Here is an 11,229-nt window from a genome sequence, read left to right as displayed (position 1 = left end):
TGTAGCACTGCCCGATGAGGTTCCTTGTTAGGAATTGATGGAGGTGACTTGGAAATGTGTGAAAGCAGATAGACGTCTCCAGAGGCTGAATTATTCTTTAATGGGAATGTTGTGGGGTATTCACCAAAGAAGACTCCGCAGACATGGGTTTAAACCAACAGAATTGAGGAACCTGCCTCAATTTTGAAGGCAGGAGCCATTATGCTGTATTTAAAAAAAAATAAAATAAGTTTCGCCGGGCGGTGGTAGTGCACGCCTTTAATCCCAGCACTCGGGAGGCAGAGCCAGGCGGATCTCTGTGAGTTCAGGGCCAGCCTGGGCTACAGAGTGAGTTCCAGGAAAGGCACAAAGCTATAGAGAGAAACTGTCAAAAAAAAGTTTCTATTGCCAATGAGAGCTGAGTTGCTCTGTTTCCTGGAACCTGACCTTCCGCAGCCCATGACCTTGACTTATTTTTGGGGTTATCCTGACCCTCCCTGATCCCTCCCTAATCTCATGGTTGGTGACCACTTGATGTTTTAAAGGTTTTTTTTTTGGTTTGTTTTGTTATTCCCTTATTGCCCCTTTGTCTCTCCTCTGTGAAACTACTTGTAATTTTATTCCTTAAAAGGGGCCCAAGAAGTAGGTGGATTGGGGCTGGTTTAGGAAGTAGTTTCTGGCCAGCTCTTGGGTGCACTCTAATAAAAATTAATCTTGCTTCAAATTTGGTTGAAATTGTAGTGGATTTATTTATTTATTTATTGGAGCTGAGGACCGAACCCAGGGCCTTGTGCTTGCTAGGCAAACGCTCTACCACTGAGCTAAATCCCCAACCCCATGTAGTGGTCTTATTCTTGAAGTTGGGATTAACAGAATGTCTTTATTAGGCAGGTGGCGACTATACTTGATGTTTGGGATCTCAGTGTACCCCCCAGTCTTTCTCAGGGTGAACTTTTTTTTAAATTTTGTTTATTTGTATTTTATGTACTTTGGTATTCTGCCTGCATGTCTTTGTGAGGGAGTCAGATCCCCCAGAACAGGAGTTACAGACAGGTGTAAACTGCCATGTAGTTGCTGGGAATTGAACCTGGGTCCTCTTGAAGAGCAGCCAGTGCTCTTAACAGCTGAGCCATCTCTCCAGCCTCAGGGTGAACTTTTAAGCACAAAATATATGCTGGGTTGACATACTTCAGTTAAGAACAGTTAGTCAGGGGTTGGGGATTTAGCTCAGTGGGAGAGCGCTTGCCTAGCAAGCACAAGGCCCTGGGTTCGGTCCTCAGCTCCAGGAAAAAAAAAAAAAAGAACAGTTAGTCAAAAACAGAACTACAGAAGCAAAAAGCAAGGTTAGTCATTTAGAGACGTTCCCAGGACTATGGGCTTTGTTGGAGTAGGTTTATTTTTTTCATTTTTCAAAGGTGGTGCTATGTGCTGAGTTTCATGGCCGGAGTGGTACTTCCATCAGGGAGTTAGTTATGCTAAGGTCTGGGGCCTTGTCATGAGAACATCTGAAGGGCAGCCGTTTGTCCTGAGTTTTGAGGCCCAGTGTGTGTGTGTATGTCTTGGGGTTTTACAAGTGTGGGTGTGCGTGCATGCGTGCGTGCGTGCGTGCGTGCGTGCGTGCGTGCATGCGTGCGTGCGTGCGTGCGTGTGTGTGTGTGTGTGTGTGTGTGTGTGTGTGGTGTCTTGGGGTTTTACAAGTGGAAAAGGAGGTTGAGGATGAAGAGTCTATCACTTCCCCTGCAGTCTGGGAGAGGTGGATCCCTGCAGGTTTCATTTGTGGGTCCCCTTATCAGAAGCTCCCACAGGTGACATCAGTCAGGACCACTTGAGGCATTTAGGTCTTTAACCTTTCATTCCAGACCCCGACAACAGATAAGAAGATGAAGCAATGGATTCTCTCCCTGGCTACTTCCTATTGAAGAAAGACAGCCTGAGGGTTGTCTCCAGGATTTAAGGGGGCCTAGGTCAGGCTGACTCCATGTAGCAGGAAAACAGCTTTAACTTGATTGGCTGGGCTCTGGTGGATCCTGAAATTGCCATCATGCTCTCTTAGAGCAGCTTCTGAAAAATAATTTTTAGGGAGTTATGCTGGAGACGAGCTCTGGTGGGGTTCAGGTCCCACAGAAGATGTATGGAGTTGGGGGATGGGGAGAGGGCTATGACTGATAGGATCTGAGGGTGAATAAGTATGGCTGCCTGCGCAATTTATTGGAAAAAATACATCTTTTATACTCTGTAGTTGCACATAGAATTAAATGGGACAAGGACAAGTGAACTGGGATGTGGCTTGTGATCAGGGATCCAGGAGGCTAGCATTGACCTTGACAAGTTAATAGGCACCAGTCATGTTAATGGAAGGGCCACAAGTTCCTCTTGTCAGAGATGAGAATGTCTTTTCTGTTTTTGTTTTGTTTTTTTTTTTTGGTTTTTTTTTTTTTTGGTTTTTTTAACAAGCAGGAACTTTCTTTAAGCCCCTGAGGGAATGGGGGGCTTTGTCTAAATGCCTGACCTTGGGAAAAGGACTTCCTTGGGGAATCATACACTCTATTATAGATTCTTGTTTGGCTTAGTTTATCCAAATAACTAAAGCTTAAAAGTGAGCAAATACCAAATGCTGGAGACGGCATACAAATGCCTGACGTGCTGCCAGCAAAAACTGGAGACGAGGGCCCAAGATTGTGGACCTCCAACCCTCCTCAAGTTCCCCTCCAGATCTTCTGCTTGGCATGCCTCTAGAGGGCCAAGGCAGAAATGCCTACCTGTCCCAAGGTCATGCTTTATGGCATGCACATGTCACATTCTCCTCCATATAACTACTTCTTGTAATGCTAATCTTTTCCTTCTATCTGATCTTCATGTTCTGTGTTCCTAGACCAAGGGTACTTTCTGTGAAACGGGATGGGAAGGAAACAAATTTCAGGGCAAATTATACAGAGATGATCACCCAGGCTGGGGTCAAGGCAGTTATGCAGGTCATGAGAAAGGACCTTCAGCCCGGGGAAGCTTTTCAGGCTTGGATAAACTGGACCGAATGTGTGGTCAACTATAGCACAAGGTATGATGTGTATCAGCTCAATGGACTCAATTTGGCCATGATGAATAATTCAGTTTCTTAGGATATTCCAAGGGCATTGTGTAAAACTTGAGACCCTAAAACTTGAGACCCTAAGACCCTACGGGGTATTGGCCGAAGACAATGGATGGAGTAACATATAGATGGTGTTGGACCCCAAAATTTAGGGTCTCAAGTGGGCGCCCCAAGAACCCAGACTCCAGTCCAGTTGATGCAATAGCAGGAGGATTTTATTAAGCTTCTATATAGAAGGGCAAACTCTGCTCATAAGAGCAAGAGCTGCATCTTACTGCAACCTCATGGGGGCTTATAAAGGAAAAACCCACAAACCCCATAAGATTACAATTCCCATACAATTTCGTTTCACAAGATCATGGTCTGGGTATAGAGTGATCACAGAGGGGGTACAGTTACATCAACAGGTACATTCTTCCTAAAACCTCAAGGGGAGCATCAGGGCAGGAGTGGAGTTTACACAAAGGTCACAGTGGTCCTTCCTGGAACACCTGCAACTATCCCAGTCACAGTTGAGCTCATCTCTTAACAAAAATCTCTTTACATTGTTATATGGTTGCAGGGGAGATTGAACAATGGCTAAGTCAGGTTGCCCTTGGAACTAGATTTTTAGTTTCTCATTTCCTGGTGCTTGAAGTTTCTCCTTTCCTGAGGCTTGGGGTGGAAGCCTGAAGGGCTAGGGTCTTTCAATGGGATGACAAACTAAAAGTGTGGTAACCTAGAATAGGAGGAAAATGGTGTCCTCCACCAAGAAAGGGAGATGGCAACTTTAATCCAGATATTTTGATTCCTCCTGGAGGAGTGTGGAGACAATGTGGCAGTGGTTGGAGTGATGGCTGCAAGTTTTATTGGGTTCCTAGATTGAAAAGAGCTGCCAGGAAAGGTGATCTTCCTTTCATGGAAGCTCTGAAAATTGGATCAAGTCTTCCTTGGAACTGTTGGGATATAGAAGGACAGAAGTTGCTGACTTGCAGGGGCAGATCTCTTGTCTGAAGTCATTGTGGCCCACCAGTCATGGGGCTTGATGTTTGCAGAGGGCTGAGGAGGAACTTAGGCAGCTGCAGAGGTCTTGAGGTCGGAGCAGACTGTGTGAGAAGGAAATGACTGTCTGGTACATTGACCACTGTTCTTATTTTTACCTTTTTTTTTTTTTTTTTTAATTGTGAAATTGCATGTTGCTAGCCTTTGGGTCAAATGCTCAGAAGACTGTATAATCATTAAAGAATAAAAGTAGATTGTGCTTGCTCTGGCTTTAAGCCTGGGATTGTTTCTGTGTTTAATCAAAGATGATGAAGAATATATTAGTGATTTTTCTAAGAATAACCTTTGGAATTATGAGAATACTCCATATTGGGGGATTTCCCCCTTTTCTGTTTCCCCTTGCTCATGATAATTAAAGACTGAGGTTACCATGCCAGAAGCAGAAGCTGTAGCAGAAGCTACTTAGCAACTGCAGAAGCCTGACGTGACCTGTCAACTTGCATGAGCACTGTCTCTGAGTCGTTACTACGCCTTCCAGGTACCCCATCCTTAGGACCCCCAAAACTGCTGAGACTGGTCCCCAGCAAGCAAAGACAAGGCTAGACAAATATTACTGTGAACCTGGGTAGAGCTTAGGAATTTATAAATCTTGATTATCAAATATATCTTATTTATCAAGCATAAGTTACTTATCTAATTTTTCTAACAGCTTGGTGTTAATGTATATGGAAGTAGGCAGAGTTATCACGCTATATGGTGCCGCAGAGGTGGGGATTTTTTTTTTTAAAGAATTATTTTGTTTAAAGAGGCTACCATTGACTGGGTGGTGGTGGCACATGCCTTTAAACCCAGCACTCAGAGGAGGGGAGGGCAGAGGCAGGCAGATCTCTGTGAGTTCAAGGCCAGCCTGGGCTACAGAGTGAGATCCAGGACAGGCACCAAAACTACACAGAGAAACCCTGTCTCGAAAAACAAAAAAACAAGAGAGAGAGAGAGAGAGAGAGAGAGAGAGAGAGAGAGAGAGAGAGAGAGACTGTCATTGTATACATTTTCATCCTTCACCAAAGCATAAGGAAACTCCCATTAACACAGAGTGAGAATCATTAGAAATGAAAGTAAAAGGGGGCGAGAGAATTGCGATCCACAAAGTCAGAATGCTGGAACTTTGTCAAGCAGTGGTGGTCGCCGTGCGGTCCACACCGGGCCTGGAAATGGATGATTTGGTTACAGAGTGAAACTCAGAGATTGCCCAGGAAGGTGGAAGTGGAGGAGGAGGAGGAGGAGGAGTGGAAGAGAAACAGAGAGGAGCTGCTGGGGGCGGTGGGTGTCTACAGAAGGGGCCCCCACACAGGGCGGGGGGGCAGGACTCACAGTGTGTCAGCAAGTGCTGTGGGTATTCGGCAGGGGTGGGCTGGATCAGAATGAGAAGGATGCCACTTGTGCTGGCTGGTTTTTGTTTTTGTTTTTGTTTGTTTGTTTTTGTCAACTTGACACAAGTTAGAGTCATCTGAGAGGAGGGAGCCTCAACTGAGAAAATACCACCATAAGATCTAGCTGTGGGGCTGGAGAGATGGCTCAGAGGTTAAGAGCACTGACTGCTGCTCTTCCAGAGGTCCTGAGTTCGGTTCCCAGCAACCACACGGTGGCTCACAACCATCTGTAATGAGATCTGGTGCCCTCTTCTGGCCTGCAGTCATACATGCTGTATACATAATAAATAAATAAATTAATTAATTAAAAAAAAAAAGATCTAGCTGTTAGCAAGCCTGAGTGGCATTTTCTTAATTAGTGATTAATCTGGCATGGCCCAGCCCAGGGGTGGGTGGGGCCATCCCTGGGCTGGTGGTCCTGGGTTCTATAAGAAAGCAGGCTGAGCAAGCCAGGGGAAGCAAGCCAGTAAGCAGCACCCCTCATGGTCTCTGCATCAGTTCCTGCCTCCAGGTTCCTGCCCTGTGTGAGTTCCTGTCCTGGCTTCCTTCAGTGAAAGCCAAATAAATCCTTTCCTCCCCAACTTGCTTTTAGTCATGGAGTTTGATGGAAGCAATGATAATATAACCAAGACACCATATGGAATGGTATTTGCTCAGCTATTTCCAAGTAGCGATCCTCTTCTTCATATACTTATTACCGAGGTACAGGACAGACCTTGGCTTATGTTAGCAGCTACAGTTTCTGAGAAAACCACAGCCAGAAAGCAACCCCATCTTCTGTAATATGGGGCCAAATCTAAAAGCTGTGTTGGTGTGGACCGAATTGGCGACCACTGCTGCTTGACAAGGTTCCAGCATCTTGACCTGGAGGGGTTAACTGAATCTTGGAGAACAATAGGCATTTAGATTCTTGCTAAACTTCTTGTTTTCTGCTTCAAGAAAAAAAAAAAATGCTGTAATGACGCTGATGACTGCTTTCACCCCAGAAACACTGTTTGCTGTCAATATCGATTGTGGTTAAACTGTAATGCAATTGTGTAGAGTGTACATAAGGTGGGGCCTGTTTTCACTAAATGGGCAGCCATCCTGATTCACCCTCAGAGCCTGTCAGCCTCCTTCCCTCGACGATTCCACACTTCCTTTGGGGGACTTGAACCTTGTTGGAGCTGGACTCTGGCACTGTGTTTACCAACTACAGACACCATCTCTTTCTGGAAGTGTACTTCCCACAGATGTGTCCTTCTGCATCCCCAGCCACTAGCTGGACCACATACCAGAGCCCTGTAAAAGACCAAGGTAGTTAATTGTGTGTTACATCAGATTCCCTGGTTAAAGGAGACCAACTGTTAGATACTGTCACTCAAACTCAGAGTTTTGGGAAATGATTCAGGATATCCAAATGGTGTCTCAATGGGATTCTTTTTCTCCTTTTTTTTTTTTTTTTAATTTAAAAGACTTATTTATTATGTATATCACTATATCCTGCCTGCAAAGCCAGAAGAGGGCACCAGATCCCATTATAGACGGCTGTGAGCTATCATGTGGTTGCTGAGAATTGAACTCAGGACCTCTGGAAGAGCAGTCAGTGCTCTTAACCTCTGAGCCATCTCTCCAGCCTTCTTTTTCCTCCTTTAAGTGTCACTTAGATGGTAACTTTAACAGACGTCTCTTACAAAGCTTCCGGGTATGTGTCCCTTATGCAGGAGTCTGGTGCAACAGTTGACTATGGTTGCTGTATCCTTCTATGGGCCTCTGGCGCATGCATGTTCTAGCCTGTTGTGCAGTTGCGTTTTCCTCCCTAAACAAAGCTATGTGGGGAACCAGACTGACCAAAGACTCCCTCAGAATGTGAGAGTCAAAGTTACATTTTAAATTTGAGTTACTGTGTTTAAAGAGATCCATGAAACAAATCTGATCTGCAAGTCCCTTTCCCCAAAACAGTTTCTGAAATTCTGGAGGCTGTTGTTTATGGGAGATACCAAGCCAGATGTTTTTCATCCTCTACACAAGTTTGTGTGACCCATCTGCACCGGATGTGCTTGGTCACATATGGGTGGGAGGTACTGTAGAATTAACAAAGAGGCCCTGATGAAAGGACAAAGGGAACTTCTGTGTTCTTGTCCAGGAGTGGACTTGGCAAGGCCTGTCTGAGGCTGGAGCCAGTTCCTCGTAAATCATGGTTGTGACTGGGTGGTGGTGGCACACACACCTTTAAATCCCAGCACTCGGGAGGCAGAGGCAGGTGGATCTCTTGTGAATTCAAGGCCAACCTGGTCTACAGAGTGAGTTCCAGGACAGCCAAGGCTACACAAAGAAACCCTGTCTCAAAAGAAAAAGAGTCATGGTTGTGGTGCCTGGGGACCCCACTCATCCCCCTGGGGTGTAGTTATCAGTCCTTAGGCAGCGGTGGTATCTGAGGTATCCTGTGTCCTCTGCTGATGTCTGACTTAGCTCCCTGCAAACGGTGTGTATGCTGCTGCACTCTTGATAAACCAGCTTGGCACGAGTCATCAGCTTATGCAAGGCCTCCTGGTTCCAGCTGCTGCTTTTTTCTTTATTTCTCACCACACTCCCACTCCACACCTCACCGTTCAGGACCCTTATTCCTGCAAGTTCCAGTCAAATTAATCGTGGGTTAAACTCCTAATGCTCCCCACAAGGTCATGACAGCAGAGATACACTGGCAGATTCTGAGCTCATGCTCGTCAATGAAAAATATCTTAAGCCGGGCGGTGGTGGTGCACGCCTTTAATCCCAGCACTTGGGAGGCAGAGCCAGGAGGATCTCTGTGAGTTCGAGGCCAGCCTGGACTACCAAGTGAGTTCCAGGAAAGGCGCAAAGCTACACAGAGAAACCCTGTCTCGAAAAACCAAAAAAAAAAAAAAAAATATCTTAAGCCCTTCCACCAAACCAATGGCCTTACACCTTGTAATCGACACATGACAAAAAATACCAGTCTCACTAATACCTATGACAAAGCCTGCCAAAGTTTCTTTAGACGGTTTTCTTCCTCGAACACGGGCAAAAGTCTGCCCTATTTTCTTAACTCCACTTTCATTAGGAATAGTTCTAACATTTTTGTGTGTTACAGATGTTACCTCAGCCATAGAGTAAGCTCCAAGGATGCTCCATGGCTGTCTTATGTTTCGGATCTTTGACATCTGTTAAGCTGTATCATGACCCATTAGAGGGACCCTCCCATGAGACACTCTGACTGCTGCCCCTTCCATACACCTCTTAAGTCAGCTCAAAGCAGTGAAGAGAGATCTGTGCCCCCTAAAAGTATTTCAGGTGACTTCTGAAAAAGGGACTGACTAATGGGCCACCCAGCTCATCCCTCTTCTTGCCACTCTGGGCAGTTTTTCAGGACTTTACAACTAAAACATCTGTGCCCCGGGGCAGCATACAAGATGCCTGAAGTGCTGCCAGCAGAAAGTAGAGATGAGGGACCCAAGATTGTGGACCTCCAACCCTCCTCAAGTTCCCCTCCAGATCTTCTGCTTGGCATGCCTCTAGAGGGCCAAGGCAGAAATGCCTACGTGTTCCAAGGTCATGCTTTATGGCATGCACATGTCACATTCTCCTCCATATAATTACTTCTTGTAATGCTAATCGTTTTCTTCTATCTGATCTTCATGTTCTGTGTTCCTAGACCAAGGGTACTTTCTGTGAAACAGGATGGGAATGAAGCAAATTTCAGGGGAAATTATACAGAGATGATCACCCAGGCTGGGGTCAAGGCAGTTATGCAGGTCATGAGAAAGGACCTTCAGCCCGGGGAAGCTTTTCAGGCTTGGATAAAAGGTACTGAATGTGTGGTCAACTGTAGCATGTGGTATGATGTGTATCAGCTCAATGGACTTAATTTGGCCGTGATGAATAATTCAGTTTCTGGGGCTATTTCAAGGGCATTGTGTATAACATGAGACCCTAAGGGGTATTGGCTGAAGACTGTGGATGGAGTAACATACAGATGGGATGACAAACTAAAGTGTGGGGACCTAGACTAGGAGGAAAATGGTGGCCTCCACCAAGAAAGGGAGATGGCAACTTTAATCCAGATATTTTGATTCCTCCTGGAGGAGTGTGGTCACAACGTGGCATCTTAGGGGAAATACCTAACATCCCAAACATTCCAACCATTAGATAAGGTTAGATAAGATGGCCAGATGTCCCTGAATCTAGCACACACCTATTTCCGTTTTACAGATATCCCTAGACAAATGTCAGCCAATCAGGGTACTGAACCCTGGAAATCCCCCTCACCCCAACCTCTGCTATGATAAAACCCTCGACTGAGCTCAGGGTTCTCTGCTCTCACTTCTCCATAAGACAGAGCGAGAGAGAGAGAGAGAGAGAGAGAGAGAGAGAGAGAGAGAGAGAGAGAGAGAGAGAGAGACCAAACGTGGAGCTTGAAAATAAAGGCTCTTTGCTTTTACATATGGGATTTGGTCTCCGTGGTGGTCTTTTGGGGGTCCCCAAGATCTGGGCATAACATAATCATCTTAACATCCTTCAAGACCAATTCCATTCTTCCATTGCTGGGTACTCCAAAATTAAAGGAAGCTAGATCTGAGTATGGCTAAAGATGGGATTTGTGTCCTCCTCCACAAAAAGCGATGCTCCTTACCAGCAAGTCCTAACTGGCTTAAGATGAGGCTCAAAGACGCAGGGACCAGACAAAAATTCAATGACAAGCCTCCTCTTATGTGTGGCCTTCTTGTCCCTCCCACTCTGGCTCCTTCCCTTGAGTGCTCCTTTTCCTTATTAACCATCTTTTTAAAGCATCTTTTAGATGTTTTACCTACTGGACCTACGTCCCTTAAAGTAATGAGACTTGCCCCTAGACCCAAATAGGAATGTACCGTGCAAGCTACCATGGACATGGAAGGAAAAAGTGGTAGAAGGCTCGGGAACATTATGATTTAATCTTGAAAGGTTTTGGGAACTGATTATGTAAAACCCAGGCTTTACATGCCTTGCTGCAAATAATGGTTTCATTATTAGAAGGATAAATAAAAGAGGTCCTCTCTTCGAGAGCCAGAGAGAGAGAGAGTGTGTGTGTGTGTATAATCAACACATCCCTGTAAAGGCATCTGAAACCAAAGGGAAATAGTCCACTCAGAAGTCAGGGAAACTTTCAGTATTGACAGCAAAGAAATGGGAAATTTCTGTCAATTGAAGAGAATATCTCAAAGCCTTTCTTAAGGAGGTGGGATATGTATAAAAAATGAAACTTTTCCACAATTTTTAAACAGGTGTTGCTATTGGTTCCACCCAGAAGAGAGGACTATTTAAATTTTTTTTTTGAGACAGAGTTTCTCTGTGTAGTTTTGAGCCTTTCCTGGATCTTGCTTTGTAGACCAGGCTGGCCTTGAACTCACAGAGATCCGCCTGCCTCTGCCTCCTGAGTGCTGGGATTAAAGGCGTGCGCCGCCGCCGCCGCCGCCGCCGCCGCCGCCGCCGCTGCCGCCACCACCACCCGGCCTATTTTAATTTATAAGACGTGGATGCAAATAATGAAATCTCTAAAGAGAGCTCATTAAAGAGGGGAAAATATTCCCATTGCTGTTTGGTCCCCTTGCACTTTAATTTCCAATGCTTTTAAGCACCATTACAGACTGATGCCAAAAGCTTGTCTAATTAGGCTACGACTGATAGGAGTTAGAGAAAAAAGGCTATGGAAATAAAAGACAAGAACAAATCCAGGTATTTGACAGTTGACACAGCCAGCACTTAGATTTCTGCCCT

The 11,229-nt window shown here is 45.3% G+C and overlaps 1 non-coding gene across 1 annotated transcript; it reads right to left on the bottom strand.

The window, feature by feature from the left end:
* Positions 1-738: 738 nt before the first annotated feature.
* Positions 739-813, bottom strand: Trnaa-agc. Its single transcript has one exon. It is a non-coding gene; the product is annotated as a tRNA-Ala (tRNA).
* Between the last annotated feature and the right edge of the window lie 10,416 nt (positions 814-11,229).

This window comes from Peromyscus leucopus, chromosome 17 (assembly GCF_004664715.2).
Source record: "Peromyscus leucopus breed LL Stock chromosome 17, UCI_PerLeu_2.1, whole genome shotgun sequence".
NCBI classification, from domain to species: Eukaryota; Metazoa; Chordata; class Mammalia; order Rodentia; family Cricetidae; genus Peromyscus; species Peromyscus leucopus.
This window is presented reverse-complemented; position numbering and strand designations above follow the sequence as displayed.